The 14,321-nt window shown below is 37.8% G+C and overlaps 1 long non-coding RNA gene across 1 annotated transcript; it reads left to right on the forward strand.

Annotated features, from left to right (window-relative positions):
• Positions 1-564: 564 nt before the first annotated feature.
• Positions 565-2,712, forward strand: LOC128285551 (uncharacterized). Its single transcript, XR_008276009.1, has 2 exons — positions 565-684; positions 2,523-2,712. It is a non-coding gene; the product is annotated as an uncharacterized LOC128285551 (long non-coding RNA).
• Positions 2,713-14,321: the final 11,609 nt, after the last annotated feature.

Raw genomic sequence — 14,321 nt, forward strand, 5'->3', positions numbered from 1 at the left:
TTGATATACCTTAATCCCGAGTGGATGATGGACTATGTATGTGTGACTCGAATACTTTGGTGTAAGTAAAAAGCTGAGTTCAAATAGATAAGAAATTAAAAGCTGGTGGGTTGGGTATACAACTTTTGTAGTATGTAGCATTATTTATAATAATGAAATTGTAACGCCCCAATTTTCGGGAATTCTGTGAATGTTGGCAAAATTTCATGCTTTAATTTTGTCATTTGTGAGTGAAATTATGAAATAGAACCTATGTGAAAATGTTTGAAAATGCTATAGGCTAAATTGAAGTGGCCAAATAAATAGGAGTGCAAAATAGGAGGATTTGCATGACAAACCTCCCATTTTACATGAAGTGGCCAGCCATCATGTTGTTGTAGACAATATGAGCACTTGATATCCATAATTCATGGTACAAATTGATAATGGGTTAGGTAAATGTTCCATGATAATGGATTAGGTAAATATTCCATGATAATGGGTTAGGTAAATGTTCCATGATGGACATTTCATGTCTTTTGTATTAAAGAATTAAATGGATGAAATATGAAATTTTATTAAAAGAAAAAGGGGTGAAAAGAACAAAGTTTTGTCCATCTTTGTTCATCATAGCCTAAAGTTAGAGAAGAGAAAGGAGAGGAGAAAGCTCTTGAATGTTCGGTCACTTGGGGAAGAAAATTGAAGGTAAGTTCATGGTAGTTTGCTTCTATCTTGATGTTCATGAGTTCTTCTAGATTCTACCTTAACTCTTGAAGCATATTTTGGTTTTTGGTTGTGTTGTGAGCATTTGGTCATGAATTAAAATGAAGGAAATAGTTGTTGTTTCATGTTCTTTTGATGAAAAATGGAAGATAGGTGAAGTTGAGCCAAACAAATGAGCATGCATGTGCCTTAGATGCTAAGGGGAAAAATCGGCTAACATGTTGTGCTTTAAAATGATGAAATGGAGACTATACTTAAGTAAACTATAGATATGTGATGATTGATTGGTGATATACATGTTTAAATAACATGTATGCAAGTTATGTGTGAAATATTGATTTGGTAATAAATCTGCTTGGGACAGCAGCAGTAACGTGACTATGGAAAATCACCATAAATTGTGAGAGATGAGTTAGAAGGTGAATAAATTATGTAATTAAAGCTTAATGAGTATAGTTTCAAATGAAATAAACGAGAACATATTTTGAATTCTGTACAACGAGAAATTTGATTGGTAATGAAGAGTGGTCAGATTAGTCAAACAGTGAAACATGGGAAACTTTAAGAAAAATCTGGTATTGATTGGCCAAACCAAAAATTCTGAAAATTTTATGGATATAAGATATATGAGTTTATTTTCAGGGAAAATCAAAAGCACTTGATTTGGAGTTTCGTAGCTCCAGTTATAAATGATTTAGTAACTGTTGCTCAGGAAGACAGCTTGCAGTGAAATTATGATTATGTGGTAAACATTGACAAAAATTTGTTAATGAGTTGCTTATTGATTTCTTATAAGCTTACTATGATCTGTAGGTGTGGTTGGCTGAATATTGTAAGGGGTTAATATGTAGTTCGTATTTGAATAGTTAGATTAACGTGATAGTAATCCAATTGTAGGCAGTTCGTGTGTGGATCTCGTCAGCATATCGTCGCAAATAGGTGTGTAACTAACACCCTCTTTCTTAGTCTGGATCGGCAAAAGTCGAAAAGCCGAAATGCCAAAAATCGGTATTTTGTAGATTTGCGAGTGTCCGAATGCTCGTGAGGTAAATCGATTAATGTTTTTGGTAAGCTGCAAAATTTGGAATGCAAAGTGCATGATTTTTGTGCCCTCGATATTTTTGGGCTTAATGGGCCAAAATTGGAAAGATGAGCCAACGGGCCCAATTCGGTAAGAACCCTCGGTACGTGATTCTGTTAGTACGTGAAAAGTAGGAATATGCATGAAAAACCCTAAAATAGATAAATTCTGAAATACCTTTAAAAGTGGAAAATTTACGTTTTACCCCTAGTAGATAAATTACCGAAATACCCCTAGGTTAAATTGACCTAAATGCATGTTTGACTATTGTTATTTCTTGCATGCCATGTTGTTATTATCGATGCATGGCATTGGGATATTGACGGAGGAAGTCTTGAAAGTGGCTTGTCCACGTCTTGGAGGCTTTGCCTCAATTCTTTGATAAGCTGAGCAGCAAAGGCAAGCTGTGGAGTGTTAAATTTGGGTGGGTTGAGCTATTCCTACATGGAGTGTATGGCTGGTGCGGGTGGAGTGTCGTGGTTGGTGGGTTGAGTAGTCTCCCCAAATGGGCTTGCATATGTTTATTGATGTTGCATGTATTTTGAAATGGGCCTATGGGCCATACTATTATCTGAATAAGGGCTAAGGCCCGGTTTATTATAATCTGAAAAGGGCTCGCCCAATATCACACATTACTGAATGGGCTTAGGCCCAATGGGCTTGAGTGACTTGGGCTTTGAATGGGTTTTCCTTACACTGAGTTTCCCCAAACTCACCCCTTTTATTTTCATCTACGCAGGAAATCCCCAACCATAGTGGGCTTGGAGCTGTGAGGGAATTCGGAGTGGCCACCCATTCTGAAAGTTTGGTTTTCTTCTAGTGAACTGGACATCTATTATTTACGTTGAGGTTTGGGTTTTTAAATGTAATAAGACCGCTTAATTATTTTTGATGGTTTTAATATGTGTTACTAAGATAGGTATTACTTATTTTAACTGTTGAAATTGGATAGCTTTAGGGCGCGTTTTCAAAAACAACAATTGATTTCAAAATAATACGACAACAAGCAAAGATTTCGCAATGAAAGTATTTTTCAAAATTAATCACTTTTCCTAAAAATGACTTAATCAAAATCGGTTTCCTAGAAATATCCATGACGTTAAGGTGTGGCAATGGCGGTATGCATGTCTAGGATTGGATCCGAAGGAGCTTGGTATTTAGCAATCCGATGGACTCACCACCTCTTTTCCGGTTTCCTACCTGGTGCACAACTTCCATTCACTTTAACCTATAATGAAATTATCTTTTAAAACACTAAGTAAGTTTTTTCTGGATCAACAATATAAAATGTTTTGAACGCTTCGATGTGGCATGTCGGATCCGGTCATAATGTTTGGGCCGGGTTTGGGGTGTTACATTTAGTGGTATCAGAGCCTAGATCGCAACAACTCGGCTGTGGAATGGGTTTACAAAAACAAAAATTTTCGAAAGAGAAAATTTTATAAAGAATGCGAAAAACTCGATTTTCAAAATTTAGATCTTTAGAAGGTGGCATTCTGAATCTCCGGCTCAAGTCTGTAAGTATTCTGAATTTTTCGAATATTTTCCTGAATTATCTGTCATCTTTGAAACCCTACTAGGACACTCTAGATAGGATGATACTGAAACCATAAGAAAATCTGATAAGAGATTGAAACTGTAGCTAGACTTCGATTCTGCGAAAACAAACTCAGACCTACTGTCTGATTCATAAAACATCTGTAATAAACACTGGAATATTAATTGATGCATAAAAATTCGTAATCAAGATAATAAAATATGAGTACAAGAGGCTGTGGACGGAGCCGAGGAAGTGCTCGAGCGAGATCTTCGTCTTCGAGACATATGCCGGCGGTGGATGCACCGGTACCACCGGCAACAGAGGTAGAGTCTCATGACTGCGGTGCCGAGGATGATGCCCTGTCACAGGCAATGCTTCGTGTTCTGGAAAGGGTTACCGGGGCAAGTACGGGCAATGGAATTCGGGGATCTATTTCTAAACGACTTCGGGCTAATAGAGCGGAGATCTTTAGGGGCGTGTCTGGTATAGCCCCGAATGTGGCAGAATATTGGTTGGAGGCCACAGAATGGATTATGGACAACTTGGACTGCTCTGAAGAGATTGTGAGTGGGGTATCTGTATTAAGTCTTTTGGGTCACTCGGTTAGGGTAGACAAACTGTATAGGGATGTACCCTTAGAAACTCAAGGTAGGATTTTCCCTGGAGATCTGATGGAGTTACCGTTTGAAAAGTTTGATCTCATTTTGGGAATGGATTGGCTTGTTAAGCATAAGACGACCCTGGATTGTACTGCTAAACGAATGGTGTTAAGGACCACAAAGGATGAGGAGGTTATAGTGATAGGTGAGCGAAGGGATTATTTGTCCAATGTGGTGTCGGCATTAAGGGCTGAAAAGTGGATTCGGAAAGGTTGTGAAGTCTATTTGGCATTTGTAAGTCAGTCAGAAGAGAAGGGACTGACAGTGGATAAGGTTAGGACCGTAAAGGAGTTCCAAGATGTTTTTCCGGAGGAGCTTCCAACATTGCCTCCGAACTGAGAAGTTGAGTTTGGAATAGATTTGTTACCTGGAACGGCGCCTGTGTCCATCGCACCATATAGGATGGCACCGAAGGATTTAGTGGAGTTAAAGGCTCAAATTCAAGAGTTGTTGGATAGGGACTTTATTAGGCCAAGCGTGTCTCCATGGGGAGCACCGGTGCTATTCATGAAAAAGAAGGATGGTACGATGCGAATGTGCATTGATTATCGCTAGTTGAACAAACTGACGATTAAGAATAAGTATCCACTGCCAAGGATTGACGATCTGTTTGACCAACTTAGAGGAGCTTTTGTATTTTCCAAGATCGACCTTCGATCTGGATATCATCAGTTAAGGGTCAATGAGGCAGATATCCATAAAACAACATTCAGGACTCGGTATGGTCATTACAAGTTTCTGGTTATGCCATTTGGACTGACGAACGCTCCTGTAGCATTTATGGATCTGATGAATCGTGTGTTCCAACCATTTTTTTGATTAGTTCATAGTCGTCTTTATTAACGATATCTGGTATATTTCGGCGAAGTGAAACATGATGAGCATCTCCGTATAGTCTGCAAGTGTTAAGGAGAAGGAACTCTTTGTGAAGTTCAGCAAGTCTGAACTTTGGTTGAGGGAGGTAACCTTCTTAGGACATGCGGTCTCTGGCGAGGGAGTAAGGTGGACCCTCGGAAAATTGAAGCAATTTTGGAGTGGAAGCTGCCTAGGTCAGTGTCGGAAATATGGAGTTTTCTAGGACTGGCAGGATACTACAGAAGGTTTGTGGAAGGTTTTTCTGTGATGGCAGCACCTTTGACAAAACTCATAAGGAAAGGAGTACCGTTTGTATAGACTAAGAAGCGCAGGAAGCTTTGAGAAGTTGAAGAAAGTTCATTGAAGCACCTGTGTTAATTCAGCCAGAGTCTGGGAAGGATTTTACTGTGTACAGTGACGCATCACATGTAGGCTTGGGTTGTGTGTTAATGCAGGAGGGTAAGGTGGTTGCATATGCATCACGACAGCTTATACCTCACGAAGGGAACTATCTTACTCATGATTTGGAGTTGGCGGCAGTGATATTTGCACTTAAGATTTAGAGACATTACTTATACTGGGAGAGGTGTATTATATACACAGACCACAAGGGTCTTAAGTATTTATTGACTCAGAAGGAGCTGAACCTTAAGCAAAGGAGATGGATTGAGTTGCTTAAGGATTATGACTGTTCGATCGAGTATCACCCAGGCAAGGCTAATGTGGTAGCCGATGCTCTAAGTCGTAGAACTGTATCTGATCTGAGAGTAATGTTTACTCGTCTGAGTCTATATGATGATAGAAGTTTGTTGGCTGAGTTGCAAGTAAAGCCAACCTGGGTGGACCAGATTAAGGAAAAGCAGTTGGAAGATGAGTCTTTGGTTGCTCATTTTCAACAAGTTAAGGAAGGGGAGACTTCTGAGTTTGGGTTAAATAGCGAAGGAATTCTGGGTTTCCGAGGAAGAATTTGTGTTCCGAAGGACTCTGATTTGAGGCAGACAATATTGAAGGAAGCTCATGGAGGACTTTGTGCCATGCACCCTAGAGGGAACAAGTTGTATCACGACTTACAAGAATTGTACTGGTGGCCTGGACTTAAACGAGAAGTAACAGAGTTTGTAGGGAAATGTCTGACATGCTAGCAAGTGAAAGCTGAGCATCAATTACCCTCTGGACTGTTACAGTCAGTGGGAGAGGGTAACCATGGACTTTGTGAGTGGGCTGCCCTTAACACCATCAAAGAAAGACTCGGTGTGGGTGATTGTGGATAGGTTGACCAAATCGGCCCATTTCACACCTGTTCGTACTGACTTTTCACTTCAAAAGTTAGCCAAGTTGTATGTGACGGAGATTGTGCGACTTCATGGAGTCTCAGTTTCAATTATTTCTGATCGGGATCCCAGATTTACATCTCGGTTTTGGAAAAGGTTGCATGAGGCGTTGGGGACGCGATTGAATTTTAGTACGGCTTTCCATCCCTAGACTGATGGTCAATCGGAAAGGGTTATTCAGATTCTGGAGGACATGTTGAGGGGATGCGTGATTTACTTTCGAGGTAGTTGGGAGGATTACTTGCCGTTGGCAGAATTTGCGTACAATAACAGTTACCAGGCGAGTATTCGAATGGCACCGTATGAAGCACTGTATGGACGAAGGTGTCGTACACCTAGTTGTTGGACTGAACTAGGAAAGCGACAAATTCTTGGACCAGAGTTGGTAGCTGATACTGAGGATAAGGTCAGAATAATTAGGGACTGGTTAAAAGAAGCATTTGATAGGCCAAAGTCGTATGCAGATTTGAAGCGTAAGGAGATTGAGTACTCAGTAGGTGATATGGTCTTCTTAAAGGTTTCTCCTTGGAAGAAGATATTAAGGTTCGGTAAGAATGGCAAGTTGAGTCCGCAGTTCATTGGACCTTATCGGGTTTTGAAGTGAGTAGGCCCAGTGGCTTATCAATTGGAATTGCCTCCAGAGTTAGACAGGATTAACGATGTTTTTCACGTCTCCATGTTAAGGCGTTATCGTTCTGACCCTGCTCATGTCGTGCCAGTTGCAGAAATTAAAGTTCAGACTAATTTGACCTTTGAGGAGGAGCCTGTGCAAATATTGGCTCGAGATGTTAAGGTTCTCAGAAGGAAATCTGTCCCGTTAGTGAAAATACTTTGGCATAATCATGGAAGGGAAGAAGCTACTTGGGAATCAGAAGAGACTATGCGTCAATAATACCCTCAACTAGTTGGATCAGGTAAATTTCGAGGACGAAATTTCTTTAAGGAGGGTAGAGTTGTAACGCCCTAATTTTCGGGAATTCTGTGAATGTTGGCAAAATTTCATGCTTTGATTTTGTCATTTGTGAGTGAAATTATGAAATAGAACCTATGTGAAAATGTTTGAAAATGCTATAGGCTAAATTGAAGTGGCCAAATAAATAGGAGTGCAAAATAGGAGGATTTGCATGACAAACCTCCCATTTTACATGAAGTGGCCAGCCATCATGTTGTTGTAGACAATATGAGCACTTGATATCCATAATTCATGGTACAAATTGATAATGGGTTAGGTAAATGTTCCATGATAATGGATTAGGTAAATATTCCATGATAATGGGTTAGGTAAATGTTCCATGATAATGGTTTAGGTAAATGTTCCATGATAGGCATTTCATGTCTTTTGTATTAAAGAATTAAATGGATGAAATATGAAATTTTATTAAAAGAAAAAGGGGTGAAAAGAACAAAGTTTTGTCCATCTTTGTTCATCATAGCCTAAAGTTAGAGAAGAGAAAGGAGAGGAGAAAGCTCTTGAATGTTCGGTCACTTGGGGAAGAAAATTGAAGGTAAGTTCATGGTAGTTTGCTTCTATCTTGATGTTCATGAGTTCTTCTTGATTCTACCTTAATTCTTGAAGCATATTTTGGTTTTTGGTTGTGTTGTGAGCATTTGGTCATGAATTAAAATGAAGGAAATGGTTGTTGTTTCATGTTCTTTTGATGCAAAATGGAAGATAGGTGAAGTTGAGCCAAACAAATGAGCATCCATGTGCCTTAGATGCTAAGGGAAAAATCAGCTAACATGTTGTGCTTTAAAATGATGAAATGGAGACTATACTTAAGTAAACTATAGATATGTGATGATTGATTGGTGATATACATGTTTAAATAACATGCATGCAAGTTATGTGTGAAAGAGTGTTTTGGTAATAAATCTGCTTGGGACAGCAGCAGTAACGTGAATTTGGAAAATCACCATAAATTGTGAGAGATGAGTTAGAAGGTGAATAAATTATGTAATTAAAGCTTAATGAGTCTAGTTTCAAATGAAATAAATGAGAACATATTTTGAATTCTCTACAACGAGGAATTTGATTGGTAATGAAGAGTGGTTAGATTAGTCAAACAGTGAAACATGGGAAACTTTAAGAAAAATCTGGTATTGATTGGCCAAACCAAAAATTCTGAAAATTTTATGGATATAAGATATATGAGTTTATTTTCAGGGAAAATTAAAAGCACTTGATTTGGAGTTTCGTAGCTCCAGTTATAAATGATTTAGTAACTGTTGCTCAGGAAGACAGTTTGCAGTGAAATTATGATTATGTGGTAAACATTGACAAAAATTTGTTAATGAGTTGCTTATTGATTTCTTATAAGCTTACTATGATCTGTAGGTGTGGTTGGCCGAATATTGTAAGGGGTTAATACGTAGTTCGTATTTGAATAGTTAGATTAACGTGTTAGTAATCCAATTGTAGGCAGTTCGTGTGTGAATCTCGTCAGCATATCGTCGCAAATAGGTGTGTAACTAACACCCTCTTTCTTAGTTTGGATCGGCAAAAGTCGAAAAGTCGAAATGCCAAAAACCGGTATTTTGTAGATTTGCGAGTGTCCGAATGCTCGTGAGGTAAATCGATTAATGTTTTTGGTAAGCTACAAAATTTGGAATGCAAAGTGCATGATTTTTGTGCCCTCGATATTTTTGGGCTTAATGGGCCAAAATTGGAAAGATGAGCCAACGGGCCCAATTCGGTAAGAACCCTCGGTATGTGATTCTGTTAGTACGTGAAAAGTAGGAATATGCATGAAAAACCCTAAAATAGATAAATTACTGAAATACCTTTAAAAGTGGAAAATTTACAATTTTACCCCTAGTAGATAAATTACCGAAATAGCCCTAGGGTTAAATTGACCTAAATGCATGTTTGACTATTGTTATTTACTGCATGCCATGTTGTTATTATCTGATGCATGGCATTGGGATATTGACGAAGGAAGTACTGAAAGTGGCTTGTCCACGTATTGGAGGCTTTGCCTTAATTTCTTTGTTAAGCTGAGCAGCAAAGGTTGCAAGCTGTGGAGTGTTAATTTGGGTGGGTTGAGCTATTCCTACATGGAGTGTATGGCTGGTACGGTGGAGTGTCGTGGTTGGTGGGTTGAGTAGTCTCCCAAATGGGCTTCCATATGTTTATTGATGTTGTATGTATTTTGAAATGGGCCTATGGGCCATCATCATTATCTGAATAAGGGCTAAGGCCCGGTTTATTGTAATCTGAAAAGGGCTCGGCCCAAGATATCACTTATTACTGAATGGGCTTAGGCCCAATGGGCTTGAGTGACTTGGGCTTTGAATGGGTTTTCCTTACACACTGAGTTTCTCCAAACTCACCCTTTTATTTTCATCCACGCAGAAATCCCCAACCATAGTGGGCTTGGAGTCGTGAGGGAATTGAGTGGCCACCCATTCGAAAGTTTGGTTTTCTTCGTGAACTGGACATCCTATTATTTACGTTGAGGTTTGGGTTTTAAATGTAATAAGGCCGCTTAATTATTTTTGATGGTTTTAATATGTGTTACTAAGATAGGTATTACTTATTTTAACTGTTGAAATTGGATAGCTTTAGGGCGTGTTTTCAAAAACAACAATTGATTTCAAAATAATACGACAACAAGCAAAGCTTTCGCAATGAAAGTATTTTCCAAAATTAATCACTTTTCCTAAAAATGACTTAATCAAAATCGGTTTCCTAGAAATATCCATGACATTAAGGTGTGGCAATGGCGGTATGCATGTCTAGGATTGGATCCGAAGGGAGCTTGGTACTTAAGCAGTCCGATGGACTCACCACCTCTTTTCCGGTTTCCTACCTGGTGCACAGCTTCTATTCACTTTAACCTATAATGAAATTATCTTTCAAAACACTAAGTAAGTTTTTTCTGGATCAACAATATAAAATGTTTTGAACGCTTCGATGTGGCATGACGGATCCGGTCATAACGTCTGGTCCGAGTTTGGGGTGTTACAGAAATTCATAGCCCAAGGAATGGGTAAATGATATCCTTGTTGGAAAAAATCTAGTTCGAAAACGGTGTTCTTGTACAGCGAAAAATTAAAAATTTGAAAACTAAGCCAGATTGTGATATTTATAGCAATAAACCTTTTCTGAAATTGCACCTATGTTTTTGGCTAAACGGATCCTTGTCGTTCCCAACTTTCAACCGAATGACCTTCTCTACTATTTTCATACCACGAATTGCTTCCAGTGTGGGTTTAAGCGAATTTAAATAAAAAATAGAACTAGAAATAATTAACTTTACTTTTAGTGAGAAAGTAAAGTTCTCTCTTTAATATAAACTGATAGAATTGTTATTCCGAAAATTAGAATTTATACTTAGAAAATAAATTCTCACTATTTTCAGGTAGAACAACAATATCTCAAAGTTGTGTATTTGGCCCTACCGGTGCCATCTATTTATAGGGAGAATAAGTGAAACCCTTGTTAAATTAGTAAAAGAGAGGGGCTAATTGGGTGTGCTTCCCCTCCTCATATGTATTAAGATAGGGATTCGAGTCTCTTTTGTGTTGGGTCTAATTACAAGTACTTCTTAGACTTTTAACCTAGTACTTTATAATTCAATCCAACCTGATAGTCATTTTTCTATTTACCTAAATAAACATATTAATTTATTTTAAATAAATAAATAAATATCCTAATTAAATAACTTTCTCAACCCAATTCTAATTTCGTTAAAATCACGATGACTTTACTGTAAAAGAATTTGTGAGAAAATATATTTAATATATCAACATTCAACGGATTCATTATGGCCAGTTGATTTATTTTCATTTTCTAACTTCAATTAATTACTTAATTAATAATTCACTATGACCGATTGAACGTATGTGATCAGAGCTCAAATGATATATAATTAACTTCTAGCTTTTCTCCTATTAATTATAAACCCATTTAGTTACGAAGTCATTCCACTATAGTATCGTGATTGAGCTCTGGCTAATGACATACCATTACGAAAACAACTCGACCAGTACCCATCCAATGACCTTGACATTAGTGTGTTACCCTCATAGGATATCCTTGATTTCTTCGAGATAAATCCGTTCTCCCAATATGATCCTATTTTATCTCATGGTAACCATTACTTCTTCCTCAATGAAAAGTCAATTACTATCAAATAACAATCAAGTCATTTATTACAAAGATGAACGACCTGTGGCCATGTTTTCTTTTCAACTACCATGTAATTCCAAAGAGAGGATATCGCTTATCCATCTTTCGGGCTATAAATTCTATTATTGTGAATGACACTACATACTACAGAAGTCGTATACCCAATGATCTAGCTTTTGATTCCTTATCTATTTGAACTTAAGCTTTTATTTGCATCGAAGTATACTTGTAACACCCCGAACCCGAGACCATCGCCGGTGTCGGACACGAGGGGTTAACAAGTCAAATCCACATATTTCACCCACCAATTTGACATTTCCAGACAGGCTGGAAATCTGCGTCACTGTCACCTTAAAAATCATATCTCGATTTTCAAAACTCGGAAACTGATTCCGTAAATTTTCCCTGAATTTAGACTCATATATCCATCCATGGATTTATTTCTAGAATTTTTTGTCAGGCCAAATGGTACAATTTATTAGTTAAAGTCACCCATGTTACAGGGATCGACTTCTCTAACCTTCGCGCATTACAACTTGAATATCTCTCTGTACAGGGCTTTAATACTGGTGCCGTTTGTTTCTAATGAAACTAGACTCAAAATGGAATCTGTAAATATAAGGCATGACTCCTAATTCTTTCTGGATAATTTATAATAAATTTTTAAAGTTGCGACAGGGGACCCAGAAACCGTTCTGGCCCAATCTCACAATAGCTTTAATATCTCTTAACATGTAACTCCTATGACCGTTTCGTTTATTCCACATGAAAGTAGACTCATTAAGGTTAATTTACATAATTTATTCACTATTTAATACCATTCCTACAAATTTTGGTGATTTTTCAAAACCACACCACTGCTGCTGCCAGCATGTGTTTTCAAATTAACCATTACCTATTTCATGATTTCCACGATTCAAATGGCCCTTTTTGCACACGTAGCACAAAGTGTGATTATGATTAACCATTCCAATGGCTAATCCTTTCAAACAATTTCATACCCCATAATGATTATCATACAAACTATTATAGAATCATACTAAAACGTATATAAGCCATTTTCGCATGGCTATCCAAGCTTACACAAACCGAAAGGTACATGACCTTCAACATTAGGGTAGTCCTATACATGCCATTTCAAAGTTCAACCAAAATTATACCAAAATGGAGGCTTTGATAGTGTAGATGACTTCGACTTTAATGATCCCGAATCCGATTGCTACCGAGCAAAATCTATAAAACAGAGAGCCAAAGCAACGGAGTAAGCATTTTATGCTTAGTAAGTCTCAAGCAATAAAATCAGCTTTAACCAAAGCATTACATTCACATAGCCAAATGAATCATTTCATTAATACACATTCACATAATCATACTTACTTCACCATCCCAACTCTTATGTTCATACACAAATAACGGCTTCGTTAAGGCCGATAACTCGTTCCATCATAGGAGCGAATATTCATACGCTCTTACTCCTAGCGCAAAGCACACACAACACATACCTTGTTATTGGGAAGTTTCATAAGTGCATTAGCTGAAAATTTTCCAGCAAGCTTATAATTTTCAAATCACATACCTTTGAGTTTAACCGGATATAGCTACTCGTTCAAACGTCTTGGGACATAGCCGGTTATGGTAACCCGCACAAAGGCCTTGGGACTTAACCGGATTTCACAATTTGCACAAATGCCTTGGTCTTAGCCGGATGTTGTCACTAGCACAATTGCCTTCGGGTCTTAACCCGGATGTAATTACCAGCATAAATGTCTTCGGGACTTAGCCCATATATCATTCAATTGCTCATGCACACATATACATCAATAATCATTTCCCATTCATATTTCATTTTAATTACTAAGGCTCAAACACAAACATATCACTAGCATAATCGCCTTCGGAACTTAGCCCGGGTATCATTCAAATACTCATACACACATAAATCAATAGTCATTACACATCAATTTTTCATTTCACATAATTCGAGTAGGGTCATTTCTTGAGGACTTACCTCGGATGTTGTCGAACGGCTTTGACGGCTATTCGATCACTTTTTCCTTCCCCTTATCCAATTGTGGCCCTCTAAGCTCTTGAGCTAATTCAAACAAATTCAATTTATTAAAGTCTCGCTTGCTAGCCTTGGCCGAATACACATATCATTGATTCAACATCACATAATTAAGCACTTTAGTCAATTTTATTTAATTACGCACACATTCGGCCTTAGCTCACAACAAGGTAGCCGATTACCTAAGTCAAGAATAGGCATCATTAAGCTTGCCTCTAACCGAATGCATGCACAATAATTCCCCTCATGTGGCCGATTATGCTTAGTCATTCTTGCATAAAATCAAAAATAAATTGCAAGATTTTCACATCATATGTGTACTAGGCCGAATGTACATGCAAATTTCACAACATTCTTCAACAAACTTCTTCTTTAAACAACATATTCATCACTTTCTTCATAATCAAAATATCATGTGCAATCATATATACACATATAAGTGCAAGGCCAATTTCAAGGTGTCCATAGCCATCCAAAACACAAATTTTAACTAACATGCAAGAAGCATGAACCATGCTCATGAATGCATCATGGCCGAATACATCACAATCATGCCCTTTCAACTTCAATCATGGTTAAACAAAAAAAAACTCAATGTCTTACTTAAAATTGGTACAAAAAGTTTCAAGAGTAGTCAATCCATCATTGCATGCATCATTAGCAAGCTTCATATTTAGCATGCAATGGCTTTAACACAATAACAACTTTGGCCAAATGCCATTTCCATGGCATAACAAGGATTTGAACCATGGCTAACATGCACATCAAGTTAGCAACCAAAACATGCATGAAACTCCTAACACAACCTCATACATACCTTAATCTTGATACAAATTTAGCCAAATCTCCTTCTAGATCTCTTCTAAACCAAGCATGAAGCAAAATCCTATCTCCTCCCTTAGTATTTTCGGCCAAAAGGAAAGAACAAGGATGAACAATTTTTTCTTGTTTTTCTTT

Source organism: Gossypium arboreum, chromosome 2 (assembly GCF_025698485.1).
Source record: "Gossypium arboreum isolate Shixiya-1 chromosome 2, ASM2569848v2, whole genome shotgun sequence".
Lineage (NCBI taxonomy): Eukaryota > Viridiplantae > Streptophyta > Magnoliopsida > Malvales > Malvaceae > Gossypium > Gossypium arboreum.